A 25,243-nucleotide genomic window follows, 5' to 3' on the forward strand; every position below is an offset into this window, starting at 1 on the left:
CTAGAGGTTATTAATTTAATTAATCTTCTCAAAGAACTAGATTTGGTCACATTGATTTTCCCTAATGTGTTTCTGTTTTATATTTCATTGATTTCTGGTAACTTAATGTAAGACTTTTCTTTTTTTCTAATATAACCTTTCATGGTATAAATTTCCCTCCAACCACTGCTTTAGCTGAAACGCACAAATTTTGATATCTTGCATTATCATGTTCATTCCGTTCAAAATATTTTAAATTTTTTTTGTGTGATTTCTTATTTGACCCATGGGTTATTTAGAAGTATATTGTTTAGTTTTAAAATATTTGGCGATTCTTCATACATCCTTATGTTACTGATTTCTAATTTCAATTCTAATTTGGTCAAAGATCATATTTGTATAATTTTAATCTTTGAAAAATATATTTAGGCTTGTTTCATGGGCTAGAATATGGTCTGTCATGAGAAAAGTATACATACTTGGAAATGTATTTATTCTGATACTTTTTGGTAGTGTATTCTATAAATGTCATGTAGGTCAATTTTATTGATGGTACTATTCCAGTTTTCTTTAACCTTACTGACTTTCTGTCTACTTGTTCTATCAGTTATTGAGAAAGGTGTATTGAAATCTCCAACTTTAACTGTAAATATGCCTATTTTTCCTTTCAGCTCTATCAGTGTTTATATCATGTATTTTTGAATCTCTGTTATTAGGTGCATAATATCTAAGATCATTATATATTTTTGATGAATTGACTCCTTGACATTATGAAATGACCCTCTTTGTTTTTTGTTTTGTTTTGTTTTTCTTTTTTCTTTAAATTTATTTTATTGAAGGATAGTTGATTTACAATGTCATGTTAATTTCTACTGTACAGCAAAGTGATTCAGTTATACATATACATACATTCTTTTTCATATTCTTTTCCATTATGGTTTATCACAGGATATTGAATCTAGTTCCCTTTGCTATACAGTAGGACCTTGTTGTTTATCCATTCTATATATACTAGTTTGCATCTGCTAATCCCAAACTCCCAATCCATCCCTCCCCAATCCCCCCTCCCCCTTGGCAACCACAAGACTATTCTCTATGTCTGTGAGTCTGTCTCCGTTTCGTAGATAAATTCATTTCTGTCATTTTTAGTTTCCACATACAAGTGCTACCATATGGCATTTGCCTTTCTCTTTTTGACTTACTTCACTTAGTATGATAATCTCTAGGTCTATCCATGTTGCTACAAATGACATAATTTCATTCTTTTTTATGGCTGAGTAGTATTCCATTGTATATATGTACCACATCTTCTAAATGTTCTTCTGTCGATGGACATTTAGGATGTTTCTATGTCTTGGCTATTGTAAGTAGTGCTGCAATGAACATTGGGGTGCGTGTATCTTTTCAAATTATAATTTTCTTTGGATATATGCCCAGGAGTGGGACTGCAGGATCATATCTTCATTATTTCTTATTCTTGGCATATAGCAGATTTTTATTTGTCTTTTAAAACAGGAAAAATAGACAAACACTGTCTTATTATTATTATTATCATCATCAGTAGTAAAGATGAGACTAGAAGCCCTTTGGAGGACTAAAACCTGTTATCGGGAAGAGTTAGAGTTAGCATACAGAAGCACAGATAGAGGGAGCACTTAGCAAGCTGCCTGGGATGTACATTTAAATCTAGACTCAGGAGCAAACATGTCAGTTTTCTTTGACAGAAAAACCTTTGCCACAGATCCTAGGTAGTTACGTTGGTGGAACCTTCCCAAGATGTTAGAATTTGTAGGAATGAAATGACCCTCTTTGGTCTGAAATCTATGTTGCAGGCATTGATATGGCCACTCTAGCTTTCTTTTGTCTATTGTTGGCATGATTAACCTTTTTTTCCCCAGTTTTTAAAAGATATTTTCTTCTGATGTCTTCTGACTTGCGTTGTTTCCAATAAGAAGTCTGCTGACTTTCTTATATTTGTTCCTCTGTATGTAATATGTGCTTTCCCCCCATTGGATTCTTTTAAGATTTTTCTTTATCACTAATTTTAATTAATTAGAATATGATATGCCTCAGTGTAGTTTTTTCATGCTTTTGGGCTTTGGATATTGAGATTCTTGAATTTGTAGGTTTATAATTCTCATCTAATTTTGAAAATGTTCAGCCATTTTTTCTTCCAATATTTTTTCTGTCCCCCCTCCTCCTTTTCTTTCCTTCTAATGAACATCACATGTTCAGGCTGATAAAAATTGTCCCACTACTCACTGTGTTCACTTTTTCTTTTGTTCTCTCTTTGTTTAATTTTTGATAGTTTCTAATGCTATGTCTTCAAATCTTGTAATCCTTTCACTGCAGGTTCCTCTTCCTCTATTTACCCCTTACACACTGATGTTCCTCTAGGGGTTTTTCCTGTGCTACTTTTTCTTCTCACTCTGCACACTGATCCACTTCCAGGGCTTCACCATTTCTATTTTGATCACTGCTAAAACTTTATCTTTAGCCCAGATCATTCAGTATTTTAGTATTTCTGACTGCCTATTTGACATCTTCCCTGGCTTGACCCAAATGTACTTCAGCTCACACAGAAACTATTATCTCCTCCTGTATGTTTTATTAGCAACACAAAACAACTGGTTACCAACACCAGAAATATGGGTCTTATCAAAGATCCCCCTATTCTCCAACCCCAACATCTATTTGATGATGACATTTTGTCAGTTTTATTCTTTAGCATGACTCAGGTTGTTCTGCTTTTCTCTATTAAAACTGCATTGGCTCAAGTTCTAGGTCTTTCTCATCTATATAATTACAAGTCTCCCTGCCTTTATAAGCCTCTTTCAATCTTTCTTACACTTTGCCTACTACAGAATGACTTTCTATTATGCAAATCTGATCACGTCATTATCTAAGTTCCTATGGACAACGAAATACAGTTCAAATTTCTTCACATAGGATACGAAAACTCCCATGATCATTTGCCTACTTCATTAACATAAGTTTTTATAGATCTTCTATGTAAGTAATCCACGATGACTATTTGCAGTTCCTTGAAGAACCTATATTGCTTCATACCTCTATGTCTTTGCTTAGGCTGTTCCCTCCTCCTGAAATATCCTTTTTACCTTTCTATATGGCAAACTCTTACTTATCATTTCAGACCCAGCTGAAGAGTTTTTCTGTGAAGCATTTGCTGAACCACCCAGGCTAATAACTCCTTTTCTTGAGCCACCAAAGTACTTGGTACCTCTATTATATCGTTTCTTACATCCTATTACAAATATTTGTTCATGTCAGTCTTCCTTACTATACTGTGAGCTTCTTTAAGACTTGAAGCTTATTGCATTTCTGTATCTCTAGCACAATGCTTAACATATGAAAAGTGCTCAATGAATGTTTTTTGATGTGTAGAGTTGTTTTACCTTGGATATAAAATTGGTAAGAGGTGTGGCAGGATTTGAACCCAGATTTTTGTGAATTCAAATCCTTGTTTTATCCACTACTTGAGCCTATCTTCCAGTTAAATATCCCAATTCACTGAATTTTTCTTCCTGAAGTTTCCTCTGTATGGAAACTGATCTTATTTGAACATTTTGATCTCTCTCTCTCTTTTTCTCTCTCTCTCTCACTGTCCACTTTTTCTACACATATTTTAAAGTATAAGACTTTTAAGTCTGGAAAGCTATACAAGGTATGAAAGTTTGTATTTTCCAAAGATAGCTACAATAATATCTCATATTCCACATGCTGTTCTGCAACATCACTCTCCCATCAAGAGGTAGAGTCCATTTCTCCATTTCTTTGAGTCTTCAGGCGATCTGTGACTGCTTTGGCCAGTAAAGTAAAATAAGATGATGCCATGACCATTCTTGGAATATCTCTTAACCGGTCTGGCAGTTTCCACTTCCTACCTCTTGAAAGCCAGCCAACATGTGAAAACCCTGAGGCTACCAATGCTATGAGAAATTCAAGTCATGTGGAGAGGCCCTAGAGGATGAGGTGTCATGTTGAAAGAGAGAGAGAGACCAAGGTGTCAGACCTTGAGGTGCCAGACATTTAGGTGCAGAAGTTATATTGGAAGTGGAGTATCCAGACCTAGCTTTCCAGCAGACTCCATATGAATCAGAGACAAATTACCAGCCAAGAACTTCCCAAATTCCTGATCCATGAAATTGTGAATAAGATAAAACTGTTGCTTTAGGCCACTAAATTTTAGGTGATTTGTTACACAGCAATGGATAACCAAAACGGAGGAAAGGGGAATATGACGAACATATCTATCATCATGGAAAGCACAAAATAAAACCTTTTTCCCTAAGCCCCAAAATACCAAGAGTAGGAAGTCAAACTAGAGGTTAGAAAGAAAGATAAGGACAACTAGGAAGCCTTCTTAATAGCTTTAGCAGGAAATAAATAGTGTTTAGAGCTTGGTACCCCTTGAAGTGGTGGAGGCAAACTATAAATGATTTCCAAACAGGCAGGAAATAAAGGATTCATTTTCAATAGTACAGATGGCAAGGATCAAGGAAAGGTACCGGCTATTCAGGACTGCAGAAAGAGTATTCCCCAAAGTCATGATAGGTTGAAATAATGGGTTAAATATAAAAAAAATTTATTAAGTATTAATTAATAGTGATGCAATCGAGTTCAACCTGCATGTGTATAAAAATATAATTAGCACAACTTGTGAGATAATAATTTAGGTGCCAGTAGCTGCTCAGAGAGGTAATAACTTCTTAAACCACATTATTAAAAGTGGAAAATTCCAAATGAAGGCATCTGACTGCTTATTTTTATTTTTACTCAGAAAATACCTGGAAGATGTCCTTAGTTCTGTGAGCAATCAAGAGAGGACTCAAAGCCATATAACTTAAAGGAACTGTTCACCTTTTAGGTCCTTGTCAATCTGGAGAGTCTCTGAATCTAGATTTAGATACATTCTTGAAATTCTAAAGGTCTCACACAATTTCTCAATACCTTGGCCCAGCCTGGATCCACTGTAGTGGTGTTCTTTTTTTTTTTTTAATTAATAATTTATTTATTTACTTATTTTTGGCTGTGTTGGGTCTTCGTTTCTGTGCGAGGGCTTTCTCTAGTTGCGGCAAGCGGGGGCCACTCTTCATTGCGGTGCGTGGGCCTCTCACTATCGTGGCCTCTCTTGTTGCGGAGCACAGGCTCCAGACGCGCAGGCTCAGTAGTTGTGGCTCACGGGCCCAGTTGCTCCATGGCATGTGGGATCTTCCCAGACCAGGGTTCGAACCTGCGTCCCCTGCATTGGCAGGCAGATTCTCAACCACTGCGCCACCAGGGAAGCCCCTGTAGTGGTGTTCTTTAAATCCAACTGCATAATACTCTAACAAGATCTAGAAAGGCAGAGTCCAGAGGGAGAATTGCTTCTGGGCTTTCTCATGGTAAGATTTGATTAAGGCAGGCTTTCCCATAAAACCTCTGAGGTAAACTGGGCTAGGTCTTGTTTGGATGGCCTTGCTATCTTACAAACAGGAAGGATTTCCAATTTCCCACTTAGAAAGAGCTAGCCTACTTGAGGTCAAGGTCATTTGGACATGACTTCAACAGAGTTTTGCCCCTGTGTACTTTGCTTTGTGATGTATGACTCATCATAATTAAATTTTGAGCTAGATTAACTATAATTCCTGCACTTATTAGGCGATCAGGGTTTAAAGCCCTTGTAAAATAGGATGAGCTGCTCATTCTGATAATACAATTAAGTACCCAACAGAACTGATATTTTATTTTAGGGAAGAGTAATTTTTGATTAATGATGCATTTTATTTCCCAAATCCCTGCAGCAGTGGGTCACATCTTCAGTGAGAAAACCAAAGAAAAAGTGTAAAGTTAGAAAACTTGGAGGTAGATTAGTGTTTGGAGGTAGATTAGTATGGCCTCTCCAGAGTTGGCTTTTGCCTTGGAGGCCCCTCCCAAGACTCTCTTCCCTTGGGCACATATGTACCTCAGGATTCTCCACAGCAGTGTATGCCTGGAAACATTTTTCTGGAAGCACTGATCTCCATTTCCCTCATTTCCTTTTACAGGAACAGGGCATAGTATCAGCATTTATGAGGTTCTTTGGCAATATATCCTTAGCAAGATCTATGTGAAGAAAGGACTGTTTGGGAGGGATCAGGAAATGCTTCCTGAAAGAGATGATATTTGGGAAGAGTATTGATTCAAGGCTTGCATGAGAATTGTGGCACATAGTTTGGGGTCAAGGAAATCAGTAACAAGGTTATTTTAGTAATCCAGATGAGAGATCAGCAGTTGGGATGAAGAGAAGACATAGTCAGCCAATATTAAAGAAGTAGAAGCTTAAAGAATTGCTGATTGATTGGATGTTTGCGGGACAGTGAGTGGGGAGGGTCAAGAAAAATTTCCAGGTGCTTAATTTGGGTGATAGAGCATATGGTGGTAGATTTGGTAGTAAAGTATGTTTTGTGTGGGAGGATTATTTCCTCTGGAATGGTGGAAGAAATTTTGAGTTGAGGTTAACTGTGGCACATCAAGGTACAGATGTCTAATAGGCAGCTTGATGTGTGGACCTAAGATTCAGAAAAGAGAAGTAGATTTAGAAGTCATTGACATAGTACTTGTATCCATGGACGTGGACCAGAAGTAGGGTGTTTAAGTTACACTATGAGAAGAGGACCAAGGATTTAACTCTGGTGAAGATTAACTAGAAAGCTATGAGCCAAGGAGGAGGCAGGAAAGAGACTGAGCAGAAACAGATATCATTGGCTTTAACTATGGAGAACCGAGGACCATTGAGGCAAAGGGCAGGGAGGACACCTTGGAAAATGCATCAGCTTTCTCAACAAGCAGAACTGGTGGGAGAGGGGCTGAGGAAGATGCTACAGGTTTAGAGTTTAGCACAAGTAAAGGCACAGAAGGTGAACTGGGAAAGGTGCCAAGACAAGCATTTCAGTGAACTAAATTAAGCTTTTTCCCTGGAAGCAATTTGCCATCATTACCTACCCTGCCAAGGAGCCTCAGTGTGACTTCTCCCCTTCTGGAGTCCAGGTAGGCATTATATTTTTTTCCTTGTCGTCTGGCTCCCAGGGAGCAGCATCCATCTTTTGCTGTCTTCCCCAAATCCTTCACTGTTGCTGGTCTCTGAGAAGGATGGAAGCTGAGATATTCAAAGTCTACCAAAATCTGGCCCAAACAGACCTTCCCATTATACCTTTCCTTTCTTTTGTCCAATCCCAGCTCCATCGAAATACAATCACCCACTGATTTCCATCTAACCCATCTGGTTTCTTACCTCTGTGCCTACATCATGCTGTTCTCTTTCCCTGGCAGCCCCTCATTCCCACCCATTTACCATTTCTTCAAATTCCACTTACCCTTCATAAGGCAAGCTCATACACCATGAAGTCATTCCTGCTCTGCCAAAGAGATCTGAGTGTTCTCTGTAGACTATCAGAGAATGTTGCTCACCTGTGGCATGAATCCTACTTTGCTATGCATTTGGAGTTATCCTTGTCTGCTTCCAATTTCTCTCTCTAGACTATGGTAAATTCCTTGAGGGCCTAGACCATGTCTTGTTCTTCCTTGTGTCTTATCCACTAGTACCAAGCACAGTGCCTGGTATGTACAAAGTGTTCAATAAATGTTTATAGAATGAATGAGTGAATAAATGAAGGAAAGAATAAATGACTTGTGGGAGAGCTCAGTGCTGATCTCAGAAAGAGAATTTTCTCATTCCTGGCCCCCAGATTACAAACGAGGTCGTATTACAAGTCATGGGTCTTGTTTTACTCCAATAAGAAAAAGGCTTTGCTATATATCGTGCCAAATCTCTCATTGGTCAGGTGCATAGTAATTTATTTTCTGTGTGTTCCTTTCTCCACATCCAACTATGAACTAATGCCATCATGTAGGGGAAAGAGCCTGGCCTAGATATGGCTTGGGTTTGAATTCTGATATTGTCTGTTACCTACTCTCTGTGAATCTAGGACAGGTCACTTGCCCTCTTTGCTTTGTAAACAGGGGTGTCCATCTCCAGTGCTGCTGCGAGGCCCCAGAAAGATATGGAGTATACAGTTTATACAGTTTTTTGCAAAAATAGACTGGACTCAGGTGAGGCATTGTCATTAATGAGGCAATTAATCTGGTTTGGAATAAGGAGATCTGGATCCTGTCCTGGTTGGATCAGGCTGCTTTTTAATCACTATGCTGGCTGCTGCAGAGCTCTGGGACATGACTTTGAGCTATGTAGATGACACTTGTTAATGACAGAACAATCTATAGGGGGATGAGCTCGGATATGGTGGAGAGTCCAAGGTAACTAGATTAGCTAGTAACAAGCCTCTACCAGGAGTTGGTAATGAGATCATCAGGGCGATACTGCAGGGAAATGGAAGAGAAAATTGAGCCAAAGTGTGGATTTTCAGGCAGTTTGGAGAAGGGGTGTTGTGTGTGTGTGTGTGTGTGTGTGTGTCTGAGGGGGGATCAGGGGTCATTAATAGCAATAACTCTTTTTTAAAGAAATAATTGGTTTATTTAATTATTTGAAATAAATTAATAGTAAACACCATTTGTGCATTTCAGAGATGTGTTCATATTGATTATGATTTAACCATATGCTCTCCCTTATTTTATTTATTGAAGTATAGTTGATTTACAATATGATATTAGTCTCAGATGTACAACATGGTGATCCAATATTCTTATAGATTATACTTCATTTAAAGTTATTACAAATAATGGTTATATTTCCCTGTGCTGTAGAATATATCCTTGTTGCTTATCTATTTTATACACAGTAGTTTGTATCTCCTAATCCCATACCCTTATCTTGTCCCTCCCCCCTTAAATAAACTCTTGTCACTTGCATAACAGCCTTTGACGACTTGCAAAGCATTCTCACAGCCACTACCTCTGAAGTCAGAAAACAGTACTTCCACTTCCCAAGATAACTAAAGTAGCATCTGTCTTAACCTTTCCTTTCCTCTCCTCTCCTAACCTTTTCTCTCAACTAATATCTTCACCCAACTTTTGGGCCTTGAGGAAGCTTGTAGAAACTGAGTCTTAGAGAGTGAAGAAACTTGTACATGGGGCAGAGCTAGAACTTGAACTTTAGTCTGATGCCCTATTTTAATTTAATATTTACCTTTTTTTTCTATGCATAAAGGCAATTGCTCATTGTAGAACATTTTGAGGAGAAAGGAGACTCCGACAAGTGTAAAGAAAACATAATTCCCTCATAATCCAACCTCTCAGAGATAACTGTGAATATTGGATCCATATGTCCTTACAGATTTTTTTCTATGCAATTTGACATGTTTGAGATTCTGCTAAATGTAAAATTGTGTATTCCTGTGTACTTTCTTCTGCATCATGATCTGTGTAGTTCTCTTTTCTACTATTAACTCCCATGCATACACTCTTCCAAACCCCTGTAGTCTTCAAAACCCCCATCTGTCAAATGAGGTTTGTAGCAATATCCCATCCGCATCTTACAGCTGAAGTGAGGATCCTTTGAGATTCTAAAGATAAGGGTATTTTGAAAAATCTCAGCATGTGGTATGTGGAGAGGGTGTCAAGTGTGGGGCTTGGGGTTAGACCAACGATAAGCTACTCTGAACCCTTCTCTAGTAAGCCCCCTGTCCACTCACTGGAGATGAATCTTTACAGGAACATCCCTGCTAAACACTCCTTCAGCTGTGTTCTCCCCATCTGATGCTTTCCCCTTAAGGCCTCCCTCTGCTGTCTCCAGTTCAACCTCAGGTGACCCTTAAGCAATAACCTGCAAGGCTGAATGGGATTTGATAATATTAAATATAACTTGAGAGCATGAATAGGTCATCTTGTACTTTTCCAAGGTCACAGTTTAAAAAAACACAAACTTTTATTCTCTCATATTGGTTTTTTTTCCATATTGGGTTGTAGAGGTTTGTTCTTAATGTTTCTATAGATGACAGAAACTTGAAGGGAGAGGTCCCAGTATTGAGTTCAAATCTATATGGAATGAGCTCCCTAGAAATATTCACCTATTGTTAGCTTATACTTTCAGTGGTGGCACAGTTCTTCATTTAGAGGGATGAGGTGACATGTGGCCACTAGTGGCTTAGTCCTCGGGGAACTTAGATCACTGAGAATCTTAAATTAATGCTTCATTGGGCTGTGGTTTTCTGGCATTTGAGTGGATAAAGTTTAGAGGATTACATAGCCTGAGGAGGGAAGGGGAAAGAGTTCTCTCCGCCAGGTACTCATGCCCTTGGTCTGTCTAAAACTGCAGTTATGTAGCCATTCATATTTATTTTCCACATCAAAGATTAATCCTATAGCACACAGCAGCATTTCTCAATGTGTGGTCCATGAACTACGTGTATCAGAAGCACTTTAGTTGAAGCCTGGGAGTCTGCACTGGAAAAGCATCCCAGGTGATGCAGATGCACACCAAAATTTGGCCCCCAAAACCGCAGTCCCTGCAATGCTCTGTGAAAAAAGTGGATGTCATGGTTAAGGAATTTTTGGACACAGTGCCTACTGTGCTCCCCTCTTAGGAAAGTCATAATGCACATTGGCATATTAAAAGCTCTAAGAAATCTTTCATTAAGGAAACAATCTTATGTCCACTAATACAAGATTAAATAAATTATGATACAGATACAATAAGCTCTTATGCTGTTTTTTTTTTCTAATAAGGTAGCCCACAAAGTACTGAGAGGCAGCATGGTGTAGATGTTAAGAACACAGGCTCCAGTATTAGAGAGGCTTGAGCTCAAATCTAACGTATGTCATTTAATTATTGTGTGATGTTCACCAGTCAGAATGGCCATCATCAAAAAGTCTACAAACAATAAATGCTGGAGAGAGTGTGGAGAAAAGGGAACCCTCTTGCACTGTTGGTGGGAATGTAAATTGATACAGCCACTATAGAGAACAGTATGGAGGTTCCTTAAAAAACTAAAACTAGAACTACCATATGACCCAGCAATCCCACTACTGGGCATATACCCTGAGAAAACCATAATTCAAAAAGAGTCATGTACCACAATGTTCACTGCAGCTCTACTTACAATAGCCAGGACATGGAAGCAACCTAAGTGTCCATCGACAGATGAATGGATAAAGAAGATGTGGCACATATATACAATGGAATATTACTCAGCCATAAAAAGAAACGAAATTGAGGTATTTGTAGTTAGGTGGATGGACCTACAGTCTGTCATATAGGGTGAAGTAAGTCAGAAAGAGAAAAACAAATACACATATATATGGAATCTAAAAAAAAAAAAAGGTTCTGAAGAACCTAGGGGCAGGGCAGGAATAAAGACGCAGATGTAGAGAATGGACTTGAGGACACGGGGATGGGGAAGGGTAAGCTGGGACGAAGTGAGAGAGTGGCATGGACATATATACACTACCAAATGTAAAATAGATAGCTAGTGGGAAGCAGCTGCTTAGCACAGGGAGATCAGCTCGGTGCTGTGTGACCACCTAGAGAGATGGGATACGGAGGGTGGGAGGGAGACACAAGAGGGAGGAGCTATGGGGATATATGTATATGTATAGCTAATTCACTTTGTTATAAAGCAGAAACTAACACACCATTGTAAAGCAATTACACTCCAGTAAAGATGTTAAAAAAATAATTATTGTGTGATCTTGAGAAAGTTCTTTAAATGTGATTACTTTTCTCTACAATGGGGATAGTAAAAATAGTACCCATCTTATGGGGTTACTGTGAGTTTTAAATAAAGGAAAACACGAAATGTTTTTAGAATTTACTTAGCACATGGAAAATGCTCAATAATTATCAGCTGTTATGATCACTGACATGGGAAGGTGCCCATGACATATTGTGAAATAAAAAGCAAGGCCAGGAACAATATGTATAACATGCTTTCACTTGTGTGTATAATTTATATAATAAATAATGTCACATAAATAATCATTTAAAATTAAAAATTTCATAGGAAAACAAGTGTGGAAGGATACTTACTAATCTGTTAACAGATTACCTTTGGGGTTAAAGGTTGGAAGGAAGTCAAGCTGAACCCCAGTATAGCCTGGACAATGCAGAATATTCAAGTGGGAGCAGTGCTCTCTCCTGTTTCTGGAAAGGCAACTCTCGCTACATTTAGCTTTTTTTTTTTTTTTTCTGCTAGCGTCACCATTATTCTGACTCATCGAGTTGTCTGCCTGCTGACCCCCTCTGCCTTTTGCACCCTGATGGCTGTTCTGTATATAAACCTGTCTTTGTACATGTGAATTCTGGACTTTTAGTGCTGGACACTGCATTTCACAGGGGTCAGCCTGTTCCAGGCTACTGATAGCGTTTCGTATCCTGCTTCTCACATCCAGTCTATCAGTTGGACCCTTGAGCTTCCCAGCATCCTTACTCTCAGAGAGAATGCAGTCTTGATCTTTGTGTGAGCCATGGATAATAATGGTGACTTGACTGCGACTGATGTAGAGACCTGTGACCTGTCACTTAAGACCCTGACCTACATGTCAGCAGTCTCCTGCTAGCTGTGGAGTCTCACCTGCTGCCTGTATTTCTTCGCTTGATCTACAAAGTGCTTATGAGAGCCTAAGTCAAAAGCCTTGTTCAAATCCAGATGCATCCTGTCTACAACATTCTCCTGATCCACAAGCCTTGTAACCTTATCAGAAGAGTAAATTAAGTTAGTTCTGCCATGACTTGTTTTCCTAGAGGCCCTACTTAGTGTTATTACTAAAAGAGATTTGATTTGAGCCCAATTGTGGTTTCAATTTAGGCATATTTACTGTATTTCCCTACCTGCTCACTGTCCCTCCCTGTCCCCCCAAGGCCTGCCTGGTGGCTGGAGGTAATTGGATATATAAATTCATGCAAAAGTACTAATGGAAAACAAGGGCTTATATGTACTGTTTGCAATGTAGCAGCAAGAAAGACTTACTCCAAAAGTAGAAATGTTGACACGTACATGTGAATTTTGGATTCCTAGTGATGGCCATTGCATTGTGATAGATGGAGGGCACATTTTGGGTAGAGGAAGATTTTGATGCTCTTGATACTACAACAGGAAGATTCTTTGTCATTCTACCTGTGACCTGACAATATTAGTTTCCTATGGCTGCTGTAACAAATTACCACAAACTTTGTGGCTCAACACAACAGAATTTTATTATCTCACAATCTAGAGACCAGAAGCCTGATATCAGTTTCACTGGGCCAAGATCAAAGTGTTGGCAAGGCCACGCTCCCTCCACAGGCTCTAGGAGAAGTTATATTCTTTGCCTCTTCCAGTTTATGGTAGTTGCCAGCATTCCCTGGGTTGTGGCCACATCACTCTAATCTCTGCACCCCTGATCATATTGTCTTCTCCTCTTCTATCTATAATCTCCCTCTGACTCACTTTTATAAAGACAGGGCCCAGTCAGATAATCCAAGATAATTCCTCCATCTCAAGATCCTTAACTTAATCACATCTGCAGAGTCCCATTTAAGGTAATATTCAAAGGTTCTGGGGATTAGAACATAGATTTTTGGGGGGCATTATTCAGCCTGCCACAAAGACTAATACCAAATAACTAATGCTCTCCCCTGTCATACTTTTCTCAGCTCCTTGGTTTATCTAAGTATGAAGCAGATAATTGGAATAGAGAAAAGCAAAATATTGCAGAAGATGTCACTAGCCTTTCTTCCCTCTTTTGGCCCCTTGTGGTATGTCCAGTTGTGGATCTGTTCATGTACATGCTCGGGTCCCAAGCATACCCTGCTGGGAAGTAGTGCGGTATAATCCACTCCTGAAATTCATCTGTGCCAGTTTTCACTCATTTGGGTGGCTTTTGACCTCCACAGCGTAATTGCTGATGCAGGTTGAAACTTTAACGGGGGGGAAAGACTGATTGGCACACCAATAACATTTGTCTCTTGGGCTGGCAGTGAGTGCAGAGGAGCCATTTATGCAATCTAATTATTACGTCAATTGGGGGATGGAGTAATGTTTCCCAGATGCCATTTGGCACCTGGAGAGCTGCAAATCAGCACTACCATATAAGAAACATTAATATAGACCATTGATTGCATTCATTGATCCCATCCCCTCTCCCTCCTTCCTTTGGCTTCTTATTTTGGTTAGGAGTGAAATGCAAAAGCTTTGCTTTGCCTCTTCTAGTTGCCATGTTTGGACAGGGGACTGCATTGATTATTTGTCCTTTACGATTAAATGTACTTAAGGAGTGATGTGCATTTCTGAATCGCTGTCCCTTTTCCTGACCTTGTGTCATTCAAAATATTCGTGGTCAGTGGGAGTGAGATCTTGACTCCAAAGGAACCTGAAATAGGCAGAGGGAAGAGTAATGCGCAAAGATCTGTTGTGATCCCTGAATCCTGAGCCTGTGGAATACATACTCAGAGCTTTTCACCAAACCCTTTGGGCTCATGGTTACAAGAGCTCCTTGGTGTTAAAGCACTGTAAGCCCCAAAGAGGGCTTTATTTTTTAATGATTCTTTTTTTTTTTTTATCAGTAACTATGGTTTGGGATTAGCCTCAACAGAATGCAGGGTCCTACAGCCTAAGGAAAGAAGATGTTAGGATATTGGGGAGGTTTATTATATCCCTTTTCCTCCTCCTTCCCCTTCCTCAAATACTTCTCTGTCTTGTCAGCAGATCCCTGAAATTTCTTCACCAGTTGACAAAACCTTTCATTACACATTGGTGGGGTGGGGGGAGCTTAAAAATTAGCTTAAAATGTAGCTAAGCCCAGGAAGAAGCAGCATAGATACTTAAATTTATACTAAGGAGTAAATGGTTGGTACTTCAGACTCCTGGATGGTCTTTCAGATTTGAAAAGTCCCTATTCCAAACTCCTTATTTTGAGGAGGGACTTGAGAATTGACTTGCCCAAGGTCTTACAGCAATTTTGCAGCAAATTCTTTTCTGAAAGAAAACGTTTTAATAGGGGAGTACCTTAAGGACACTGAAGACAGACATTTCTGATTGGTTTTACCAAGGGCCAGTTCTGGAGCATTTCAAAGCCAACTATAACATCAGACTAATCACTAAAGGACGTAAAATAATCTATCACCAATGCTCAAAATACACTCTTCCCTTGGCCCTGCCCTGGTGTTCTTCACCAAAAGCTCATGTGTCTTATTCCTCTTTGTCCCCTTAGCATCTAGCAGAGTACTTGCCACATAAATGGCACTCAGCAAGTGTTTGATGAATGACCGAATATGTCCAGAAATAGGGAAGGCTTTGCACTGAACCCTCTATACTCTCTCACTCTGTCTCCTGTGTACACATTGCTTAAATGGCTGCCCAGGTTTGGGGTTTGGCCTTGGGTGGCACTAATAATAGTGTCAGGAAGCGAAACAAAAGCTACCCAGTCTACTGAGGGTTGAACCTACAATCTTAGCCTTCCTTGAAGTACATAAGGTCAGACTGCAGTCTGAGATGTAAGAAGCAAAGATCATGGGATCCATGTGTCCTTGGAATCCAGAGCCACTAAGTCTGCCTCTGGGCATTGTGGGAGTCCTAAGGCAGGAAATACAGACCCTTATTGGGAGACAGCACACTTTCTCCAACAAACTTCTCTTCCTCTCTTGGGAGGAACTCTTCCCTGGCTGTGGTTTGGGCTACAGGCAAAGAATAGAGAAGGGACCATAGGGTTTTGGATGAACCACTTGGATACTCATTGCTTGTGGGAAGGAAATGAGAAGAGTTTCACCTGTCAGGATTTGCCCTTCGTTTCAATCCTACAGTGCCCACTCCCCACCTTAGAACAAGCCCACTGCTTGTTCTTTCCCTTTGCCGGTTCACCTGCACTCACCTGCAGGGGATGGGCCTGGGCATGGATCCTGGCCCCCAGCATGCCTACCTCTCATCGGGCTGCCTTGATTAGGTCCCACTGCTCATGCCTTCTGTGCTTCATGGCAAAAGTTTTCAATCAAGGATGACAATGGGGAGACAGGACAGCCCCTGAGGCAGGGCTACCCATCAGCCTCAGAGGAAAACAGGATCCAGCAGCCGAGCACACTCCTGTTGGCTGACGGCTCAGCATTGGCTGAGAGTCCAGAGAGCCTTCAGCTGGCCTGAACCAATGAAAAGGAGCCAAAGATGCAGTCTCTCTGGCCATTAAAGAGATACTTCCACCTATGATTGGCCCCAAGGTACTTCACCTCAGGGTTCTCCCATTGGCTTGGAACAGCATGCTGGCAACCAGGGCATCCTGTGGTGAGCAGGCACCTACGTAGGCATGCAGTCAAGCACAGCCTGCTTCTGGACACTCAGGGGAGTGGCAGATAGAGGAGGAGGTATCGAGATCCTCCCCTCTGTTTAACTGGTGACATCTTGGGGGCCCACCCGTTTCTCCTTTCTGTGCCTCTCCCCTTGGGCTGGGCCTGCTCGCTCTCCTCCTGGTCCCATTCCCTAAAGGACTTCGATCCCCAGGTATGGTGACTGGCAACACAAGGGTAAGAAGTAGCCTTTTCTCAGGGTTATTTGCATCGTCATAGAGGATTCCTAAAATATGAAAGGCTGTGATAGTCTAAAGAAATCATAGGTTCATAGAGTTTTTGTGCCAAAAAGGGAACTTTGGAATACTTCCCATTTTACAGATGAAGAAGAAAACTGAGGTGAACTCAGAGAGGTAATGGAATTTGGTCAAAGTCATATAGCTAATTAGTGGCAAGTCTCCTGACCGTAGGCGAGGGCACTTTCTGATGCATCACAAATGAATCTAGATTGTGGTACTTCATGTAACAGTACCTTTCTATTGTTCTTCAAAGCACAGGTTTTCTGCCCCTGAGAAACTCCTAGTCCCACCGGGGAGCTCTTTAGACCACAGATGTGGCTTAATTAACTTCCTCAATGAGTTTTCAGCTGTGTCTTCAATGGATGGAGAAAGAGGCTTGTGCCATAAGCATTCTCTCACTTTTTCTCTTCTTGTGATTATCAACGCACAGTAGTGAATTGGCCGTTACCAGGGCTCTGGAATCATGTAATCAGCTATCTACAAAGAAGTTGTTCAACTGGGGACTTTAACCACTAGCACCATGATGTTTGAGATGCAGCAAAGAAGCAAGTCAATTACTAAACTGAAAAAGGTCTGAGCCTAAGCCACCGCCACATTAATATGAGTGCTTCATTTTTCATGTATTTATCCTTCAAGTTCCCTTCAAGTTGGAGACCTGGGTTTATTTGTTCATATGTAAGATGAGCCCCTGGAGAGTCCTGAAACCCTGGCCATGGGTAGCTCTGTATCATCAACAACAACAAAGCATAAAGGAATTTTGAGTGTTCAGTCCAGCTTCCCTCAATTGCTTCGGTTTCACTGATGCCTCTGCTTTCCTCATTCTCCTTTTCTTATCCTTTATAGGGCAACTTAAGTCCTGCCTTCTCTGGGAACCTTCCCTCACTAGCGTTGTCCACATCAATCTCTCCTTCCTTTAGATTCTCACTGTCTTTCCAGCCTGTCCCAAGAAATGACATTTAATTATATTCCATTTTTTATTCTTCACTACTGGTTTCATGTACATTAGTCTCAACTTCTCAACCAGATTGTAAGTTCCATAAGGGCAAGGTACACATTTTATACTTTTTAGTGTGCTCCACAATGTCTAGTAGACATTCAAATTAGACTAGAATCATAGCTTTCTAAGGATATGGAAATGCTCACAATATATTGGGTTGGCCAAAAAGATCGTTTGGGTTTTTCCATAACATCGTATGGAAACGAACGAACTTTTTGCCAACCCAATACTTAAGTGTGTAACTCAAAATACAAAACTCTATGAGCACAGTTTTATAAAGAGATGGAAAATAAAGCAAGCAAGCAAAAAGGACATGCATTCAAGTGGGCAAGAGGTGGGATGATAGGTGAGTGTAAATTTTCATATATTTATCTCATTTTCCAACATTTCAATAGGAGCGTGCATTACTTTTATGAGAAACAATAAGCATTTAAAACAAGAAAATCATAGATTCATGGGTGCTGAAAACTAGAGCAGGAAGAGAACCTAGAGATAAGTCCCATCTCCTTGTTTTAAGGTTGAAAAGCCTGGGGCATTGCTATGGAAGGGAGCAAGTTAGTAACTCCTAGTCTCCACTTTCTAGGAGCAAACAGCCCAGTGCCCCGGAGTTCTGAGACTGAGTCTTCTAACGTCTACTTGAATTCCCTTCCCTTGGGTTTCCCTTCTAGGTATTGGTCCTGGAAGTAGTTGCGTGGTTTTATCCTGCTGAATTGTCCCATGATTCCTTGGAGTCTCCTGGTTGGTGGAGCCTGAAGGTTTGTCTTTGAATCATGCTCTAGTCCCTTGCTAACTCCCTGCATTGCCTCTGGAGCATCTCAGTACAACAAGATATAGTACCCCTGCCCCCAGGTGACTGGAAGTAAAAACATCCAGCTCTACCCTTAACTGGCAATATAAACTCACTGCACCCTGAGTACTTGCTGGGGAAGACAATTTCAAGCTCACTGCCTCAATACCTTTGCAAAACATGGGTGAGAGCAATACTATTTAAGGAGGATCATCTGACGATGCATGCAGCCCACCTGTTCCTTTCACATTGGACTCAACAGAACAGCCCCAGGTACTTGCCATGCCCATCTTTCCCTTCTAGTCAGGCCTACTTCAACTACAGCCCCATTGTTAGGAAAAAGGCTGGTTGATTTATTAGCAGGAGCAGCCACTGATTGGCCCAGGGTGGCCACCTGACCCAGGTCAGGCCATCCATGATGTGGTATCAGACCTATGTGATAGATTTTTCTAATTGTGTTCTTACCAGCAATAGATTCTAATGTGCCCATAATTGGGTACTCTTGGCTAAAGAAAGTTATGAAGACTCTTGTTAAATGCACATTTGTCACTTATTTGAGAAGATAAACATATGTAATGTATTGCATCCATTCATGCTTCCATCCATCCACCAAACAAGCATCGCGTTCCTACTACAGATCATCAATCCTTATTTGCACTTCCAAACCCACAAAATTCTGAAAAAAAAAAATTTCTCACAAGTTTGATGTTAAAACTCATTTTAACTCATGTTAAAATATTGATAGTCTTTGTTTGTCTCAGTATGAATATTCATGTAGTTCATGACAGAAATATTAATGTATTTGATTATGGGGAGCTATGCCACAACCTGCTAGAGGTATTATGTAATATAGGCAAATACACAGGATTACCTTGGTAAAATCTCCCAAATTCTGAATTCTGAAACATATCTGGCCCCAGAGGTTTTGGATAAGGCACTTTAGCCTTGTAAGATCTGGGGGCAAGGTGGGGGTAGATACCCTACCTGAGTTGGGCAGGAGCAAAGGAGGCTGCACAACAAAGGTAGTAGATATTCAAGTCTGTGGAGGGGGAGGGCTTGCTGAGGTTCTAGCTAAGGAACCCAGTTGGGTCACTCAATCATTGGTCCAAAGGACATGAACAAGGCTGAAAATAGAAGACAAAATAAAGACTCAGGAGAAAGAACTGAAATGGAACAAGAATAGTTTGAGAATGGGAGGAATGAGAAGGGGCCTAGATAGCAGCAGGGGTAATATCTTTGACTATTGGTTTTGGCTGACAAATTTGACTATTTGACTTTGTCAATTATCTGAAAGCTGTTTAGGTACAAGTCTGGGTCAGTCTGGCTTTAAAGATGGAGAATTGTGGCAGATGGATACAGAGAGGAATGGGGCACAATGTTGGCCTTCTCTTTGTCTAAAGTCTAGAATCCCATTAGCCGAAAGCAGGGTCCTGAGAGGATGGATAGAACTTGCAGTGATATTAGTCTGAGAAAAGGATTTGTCTTTGGCTTTTTCCTATCTTTGTATTTTTAATGCTTTTTCTTGTGTTTGTGTAATATACAAAACATAAAGAAAAAGGCATAAATCATAAATGCACAGGTTAGTCAATGAAACACCTGTGTTATAACTATTACTCAATCAAAAAATAGAATATCATCACACCCCTGATGCCCAACATGTGCCCCTTCCCTAATCACAACTCCTTTCCCACCTCCTAAAGGTTACTATTCTGACTCTTACATAAATCACTTCCGTGCTTTTATTTATACTTGTGCTCCTCAGCATGCATCACTAAACTCTATAGTTCTACCAGTTATTGATTTTTATATAATCATTCAGTATGTACTGTTTTGTGTATGGCTTCTTTCATTCAACATTATGTTTGTGACATTCATCCATGCTGTTGCATGAAGCTTATTTTGTTCCTTCTCACTGCTGTATAATATTCCCCTTGTAAATATGCCACAATTTATTTACCCATTCTACTGTAATGGGCATATGGACCATTTCCTGTTTGGAGCTATTAGGCCTAATATTTCTGCAGATATTTTTGTTTGGTACACATGTACATGCATTTCTGTTAGTTGTGGGATCACTGAGTCATAGGGGCTGCACATGTTCCACTTTGGTAGATGCTGCTAAACAGTTTTCCAAAGTGTTATACCAATTTACACTCTTCCATTGCTCCAAATTATTATCAACACTTAGTATCGTCGGGTTTTTAAATTGTAATCATTCTGGTGGGTGTGCTGTGGTATCTCACTGAAGTTTAATTTGCATTTCTCTGGTGCCTAATAAGGTTGAGGACATGTTCATATGTTTATTGGTCTTTTGGACATACTCTTTTGTACAATTCCTTTTTAAGTATTTTGTCCATTTTTTTTCCTGCTAGATTGCCCTTTTTTAATTCATTTGTAGGGGTTTTTTATGCATTCTAGATGCAAGCACTTTATCTATTATATGTGTTAGTAATAAATTCTCCAGTACTATGGAGTCCCACTTAATACTTTTTAAAAAATATTTGTTTATTTATTTACTTATTTGGCTGTGCCAGGTCTTCGTTGCAGCATGCGGGATCTTTAGTTGTGGCATGTGGGCTCTTTTAGTTGAGGCATGCGGGCTCTTAGTTGTGGCACGTGGGATCTAGTTACCAGACCAGGGATCTAACCCGGGCCCCCTGTATTGGGAGCATGAAGTCTTAACCACTGGACCACCAGGGAGTCCCTCCCACTTAATACTTTTTGAGTCTCATTTTTTCCCTCTAATTTCTATCAGGCTCCTAGGGCCCAAATGACCCCCATTTTGCTAAGGTCTTAACAAGCTCACCCTGGCCCTGGGAGACACCTCACTAACACTGCAGGGCTGTTTCCTTCACCTTCCCTTCCCTCCCCTTTCCCTCTCTCTCTCTCTCTCCCCCCCCCCCACCCACCACTGATCTTCCCTGTCTCTTTCTTCCTTCCTTCTGACATTGCCCATTCTTGGGGGGCTCATTATTACTCACAGGATGGATAGAAACAACCTCATTTCAGCGATGGTGCCAAGGCTGTCAGATTTGCCATGTGCTATTCATAGGTCAGAAAATCTTCACTCTGGAAAGCACTTAGAGATCATGTAATTCTCTCTTTAATGATGAGGAATTGAATGCCCAGAGAAATTAAGGGACTTGCCCAAGGTGGAAATTATGGGGCTTGTCCAAAGTCATACTGCATTTTTGCGGCCAAGCTAGGACTAGAACCCAGGCCTTTTGCATGCGTGTCCCAGCTTTTTCCACTCCACTATGCTAAGAAAGACCAGGATGTAAGCTGCACATTGACAAGAGTGTTTTTTTTTTCTTTTGAAAATAAGTGTTGTCTGTGTCTGTGTAACAACGTAATCGGTAGAGACTTTGGCTCATGTCTGTCTGGACCCAGGTTGAGAGATCACATCACCTCTGCTACTCTCCCATCTCCTGGCTGTCAAAGCCTGAAGGACAACAAATGGCTTGAGTAATGAGATGAGTTAAGATAGTGTCTCCCACGCTGAATTATGTGCCAGTTCCAGGACTACAGGATTCTGCCACAATCCATTTACACAAGAAATTAAATTGAAGATCTCAATGTAATATTCATATATTAAATCCTGGCGGACAATCAAAGTAATTAAGGCCAAATGCTCTGAATCATCCAGTGGCATCACGAACATTCTATTGCTGAATTTTTAGAAGGACTTATTTCTACAACCAATTATCTTAGAAATCATTAAGGCTCTTTTTGAATGTGAATAATTTGAAAGCCACCACGGTACCCAGTACTACTCAAACCCATTTGCCCCCTTGAGAGAAGAATTCTGCTAGAAAGGGGTATAGGGTGGGCAAGGAAAATCTGATTTCAAGAAGCTGGAGTTAGGGGGTAGAAACCAGTCTCTGACCAACTCCTTCACTGTGTGTTTTTTTTTAAAGGAGTGGATATATTTCATCTTAAATTGAAATAGTTAAACTGATACAGGTTACTGAGCTAACCCCAGCCACAGACTGATCTGCTGGATGTGTAGCTTTGTTGCTCTTACAAATAAACGCTGATTTAAAAAAAAGAACTTGCGGAATGGGGATGGCTTTGTGTAATCGTGATGAATAGGACGGACCTTCAGACCTACCCCCACCAATGGGTCACCTTGTCTCTTTTTTTTTTTAAATTAATTAATTAATTTTATTTTTGGCTGTGTTGGGACTTCGTTTCTGTGCGAGGGCTTTCTCCAGTTGTGGCGAGCGGGGGCCACTCTTCATCGCCGTGCGCGGGCCTCTCACTGTCGCGGCCTCTCCCGTTGCAGAGCACAGGCTCCAGACGCGCAGGCTCAGTAGTTGTGGCTCACGGGCCCAGTTGCTCCGCGGCATGTGGGATCTTCCCAGACCAGGGCTCGAACCCGTGTCCCCTGCATTGGCAGGCGGATTCTTAACCACTGCGCCACCAGGGAAGCCCCACCTTGTCTCTTAAAGTTCTCCAACTACCCTCATCTCTTAGTCCTTGTTCTTCACAGCTTCCCTTTGTGCACACCCTTGCTACAGCATTCCTGATAAAGTCCTCAAGTTATTTGTTGGTTCCCCTCTTGAAGTGTATGCCCCTCGAGGGCAAGGGCTATGTCTAAATCTCTCCAGTATCCCTACACCTGACCCAGTACATGCTTCAGACAAGGTGCTGGGTGTACAGTTGGTGAATGGACGGAAGACTAAATAAGCAAAAGAATGAATGACCAAGAGAACAAACTTACACAAATGTATCTCTAGAAAAGACAGGGTTAGTGTCATGGCAGCATCAAAGAGAGGAATGGACCTTCCCTTCTCTTCCAGTAAGTGCCTTAATTCTCTCCAAAAAAACAATGCTCTCTAACCATCACCAACAAATGAAACCCTATCACCAAAAATGTGTAACTAAAAGATAAATAAAAGTATTAAGTTGTACTTTTTAGAGTTGTACTTAGAAAACAATCAGGTTATTTTACCTGAACTAATTACAAGACTTTTATGCATCTTGAATACTGCATACAAAAAAAGGTCTCTGATTCATCAGTTTTGCCAGTGGGAGTAATTAAAAGTATGCATATAGTGTAATATTCCTACCAAATTATTTCTTCTCATAAATATTTATCTATAGCCTAAGTTTGTTGACACTGAGCAGTATCAATATTTCTTGGCTTTAGCTCATGTACTGCTCCCTGACTGTACCATAATTCTGGTTCATAAATAAGATATTTGAGAGATAGTTGACTGTATCTTGTTCATGTCTGTATCACTAGCTGTAGCACAGAACTTGGCACAGAGAAAGCACTCATTGTAGAATGAATGAATGAATAAATAAATGAAGAGTGAGACAGGCGCCAAGGGATGTTTCCCATCATCAAGGTAGAGCTGCATAAAGCAAGCCCCATTCATTTAGGTTCTCTTTGTGATCAGTCGGCTACACTATCTCTGAGCTTCTAAACCAACTTAATCTACCCACCCAAGCATTATGCCCCTTTTAAAAGGCAGTCGTTGCACCCCTCCATGTGCCCAGCACAATCCAGAGGGAGTGGTGCAGTCTGTGTGTCAGCCTGAGCTGACACATATTGATACTGCACAAAATCAATAAACTGGGGCTGTGGCTAAATATTTATTGGGGCAGACAGTGACGCCATATTTGCTCAGAAAATTCAATCAAGTTTTGTCCAATTACTGCGGGTTTAGATTTGAACGAGTTAGCTCTTAGTCATAAAATCCTAGAATGTCAGAGCTGGAAGGACCCTTGGAACTCATCTGGCCCCGTGTAACCCTGAGATTTTCAAACTTTTCTTTTGCAAGAAACACTTTTTATCCAGTGAAATTTTATGGTGTTCCTCTCATTCAAGTGGGGGTGCAGGTATTAGATCTTGCTACTTGACCTCCTCCTCCCATCTGCTTCAAAATGCAGAGAAAAGGAAAGTCCAATGAAGTTAAAAAGGATCATGGAATACCAGGGGAAAAAGTCCTAGTCTTGGAGTAAGAGTCAAGACAGACTCCAAATCTGTCTTAGCCATAGGACCTGATATTCCACTATTTAAACTCATGCCTGAAGGGGCCTTTTGGATATGGTTATTTAAACTGGTTAAGGACATCTGTTCCCTGTGAAGGATGACACAGTAACTAACAGATTCATTAGCAGGAGTGAGTTTATTTAAATAAAACACACTGCTACCAATAGTCACAATGCCCAGAGGAAAATCCTGAGGGCAGGAGACACAAGGGGGTAAAATATCTTTTATCAGGTACTTCAGGAAGGCAAAGAGAGGAGAGGAAGAGAAGAGCTAAGGTGGCACCTCCTCCTCCCACCCTGCCTGCTGTCTGCTTCTGCACCTGTCTGGTTGTATGTTGATCTTTTTTCTGTGCCTCTGTGTCATCTTTCACAGCAGTGTATCTAGTTCCTTGTCAGTTTCTGCCGGTGCCCATCCTTGTGTTCAGGTTGACTCTGCTGATACCTGTCTGCTTGGGTCTGTCCCTGCCTATGTCTCAAGTCTTTCAGCACCTGTGCACCTGTTTGCCTCAGAATGTCTCTGTGTCTGCCTAGTTTTGCACACGTGTGTGTGTTTGTGTATGCATGTGCTCTTCTGTGTGTTCAGCACTCTGTATCTGTGACTTTTATTTCGGTAGGTTAATTGTCTCTACCTTTCTGTTTCTGCTTTCAATGCTTTACCCCTCAAGAATGACTAATGGTAGAAGCGGAAGGGAGCTTTCTGAGCTAGGAGGGAAACCTGGTGACTCTCACCGTTCTTAAGACCAGCCCCAAGGCATTGCATTGAAATCACGTGTGCCACAGAGCAAAAGGGAAAAGATGCAAATAGGAAAAACAAAAACAAAAACAAAAAACATTTCTGGTGCCTCTTAAGACCTCAATCTCTTCTTCCATGTTTCTCTACTTCCATCATCTGTTTTATCCCACCCATCCTTCCTCTCCCATCCCTTTTTCTTTCACTCTCTCTCTTTATCTCTTTTTGTTTTATTTTTCTATTTCTCTTTATCCCTTTCTTATTT

Source organism: Balaenoptera ricei, chromosome X (assembly GCF_028023285.1).
Source record: "Balaenoptera ricei isolate mBalRic1 chromosome X, mBalRic1.hap2, whole genome shotgun sequence".
Taxonomy (NCBI): domain Eukaryota; kingdom Metazoa; phylum Chordata; class Mammalia; order Artiodactyla; family Balaenopteridae; genus Balaenoptera; species Balaenoptera ricei.